Below are 2,203 nucleotides of genomic sequence, written 5' to 3'. Positions count from 1 at the left end.
GGAGGAAGCCGGAGTACCCGAAGAGAAAACATGCAAACTCCACACAGAAAGAAGCCGGCCTGATGGTGGAATTAAACTCAGGACCGTCTTGCTGTGAGGCAACAGTGCTAACCACTGTGCCACCAGTTCAAACTGATTAAATGCATAATCCTAACCAGCAGAAAAAAGTAGTGAAACTAGAAGACTTAGACGTTAGCTTACTGACTATAAATATAATCATTCACACACATGCGCTGGTTGTTTTTAGACTTATTTGTGCCAAATAAAAGCTAACAAAATACTATAATGTTACTAATTAAACATGAAACACTGATTTATTTAGCAGGCAGATTTTTCAGATTAACTCAACACCAGCGTGGACAAACGTTCCACTTCAGTGACTCCAGTCGGCTACAATGAATCCACAGTGTGAAGCAGGCGTTGTGACATAGAAGCTGGTGTGGATTTACTCAGTTTTGGAGTCGGCCTCAAGTGGTCATTAGAGGAACTGCAGATTTTCAACCCCGGAGATTCCTTTTGCACCCCTTGAGGGAATATATACAGGTAGAAATACGTTAGTCTCTATACTGTTTTATATTTTTTACCAGAAGTGCGTTAACAATCATATTCAATCCCTCTGCCGTCATGTCAGTATTTAAAAAATTATAGCATTCGTTCTAATTTGAAACTTAAAATCAGAAAAATTGATTTTTTCCTTCTATTGTTCCTTTTTAAAAACTAGCCAGCAGAACGATAACCCGGCATCGTTTTTGATTACCTGGAGCAAATTAATTCGTAAGAGTAAAGGACTCTTGAGGAGAAAAGTTCCACTTAAATAGAAACGTTAGCACAATGTCAGCTTAGATCAGTTGTAAGGACACAGATGATAAACGCATTAGTGAAATGCTTACTCATAGAGAGCTCCTCTCGCCTTCCTGTCTTAAACTTCTTAAATCACAGCAGCTGGAAGTCGCTTCTATTCAAATGCCGCAGTTCCCCTGAGCACACGTGGCAGATTGTTAATTACGACAAGTCTGGGGGAAAATTACTTTATTGATTTGCATCAGCTTTGCTATTCTGAGAGAGAATACAGAGAAGCTGAGGCTGAAAATGACTGAGTGTGATCTTTATAGAAAACAACCTATTTCATCCCAGGTGCCAGAGCGAGTGTTTTATGTCACTTGTGACAAATTTACCTTAGCTCCATAACATCTTTATTTGTTATGCGTCGCTGGCGCTCTGCAGCTGAAGTGACCCAGCTTTTGGTCCACTGCGTTCTCCATATGTCTGACAGGGCCCGACGTGGCACTGCTGCGGCGCTGCCGGGCCACAGCTGGGAGTGCTGCAAGAGTTCAAAAAGAATAGGGTTGTGCAAGAGAGGCTGACTGTCAAAATAGAGCTAAGAAAGTGGAAAAGATTGAATAGAAGAGGAGAGGGAGACCGAGAGTGAAATAAAGAGAGGTCAGAGACTCGAAAGCAGAGGGACAGAGGGAGACGGGGGAAATGTAATGCACCGAGGCCTGAGCCAGATAGACAGAGCCACTCTGGGCAATGAAGACATCAGGACTGACAGGACTGGCTCCAGTCCAGGTAAGAAAAAAATAGACACGCTGTACTGGGAATTAAATGAACGGCCAGGGGCATGGCTTCAACAGCCACGTCTGGAGAACTGACAACTGTAGATGAGCCAGGAGACACTGAGGAAATATGTCAGGAAATCAGCTAAAGCTGACAAGCATAGCCACAGTTGCTAAAAATCTATTGACTGGATAAGAGCTGACTGCTCGATACGTTGCTCCGGCGCTGCTCAGCCAGGTGGGGGTGGTTCGGTCGGTCCGGTATAATTTTTTCTCGTGTTGAGCGATGAATCTAAATTCAAGTTGTCAACGTGCAAAGCAGCAGAAAAGCTAAACTTACCAACCTGCAGTCACAGCTATTCTCTAACTGCTCTGGTTTCCAATCCAAATACATAAATCCACCACTGCCAAGTGCAATCTGCACCTTTTTGTGTATAAATCAGTCACATCACAACACGACAGGACGCACATTTGAGAAATAAGCAAACAAATCAAAGTCATCTGTAATTGATCTGATGCAGGCGTGTGTGTTTAGCCTTTGGATAATGACTACCACATTATGCTCCTGACATCAGTCGAGTCCAGTTGCCAAGACTAAAAAAGAGCTTTCTTATTTCCGCTTGATGAACAAACACCGGCGCCGGTCC

The 2,203-nt window shown here is 43.3% G+C and overlaps 1 long non-coding RNA gene across 1 annotated transcript; it reads right to left on the bottom strand.

Annotated features, from left to right (window-relative positions):
• Positions 1–363: 363 nt before the first annotated feature.
• On the bottom strand, positions 364–1,306 carry LOC147312240 (uncharacterized). Its single transcript, XR_015125014.1, has 3 exons — positions 1,176–1,306; positions 891–977; positions 364–524 (listed from the first exon to the last, which is right to left on the bottom strand). It is a non-coding gene; the product is annotated as an uncharacterized LOC147312240 (long non-coding RNA).
• Positions 1,307–2,203: the final 897 nt, after the last annotated feature.

The sequence above is a fragment of the Aulonocara sp. 'chitande type north' Nkhata Bay genome, linkage group LG15 (genome assembly GCF_057382095.1).
Source record: "Aulonocara sp. 'chitande type north' Nkhata Bay isolate Kocher_YH1m ecotype deep benthic linkage group LG15, A_spYH_male_GT1.1, whole genome shotgun sequence".
In the NCBI taxonomy this organism is placed as follows: Eukaryota; Metazoa; Chordata; class Actinopteri; order Cichliformes; family Cichlidae; genus Aulonocara; species Aulonocara sp. 'chitande type north' Nkhata Bay.
This window is presented reverse-complemented; position numbering and strand designations above follow the sequence as displayed.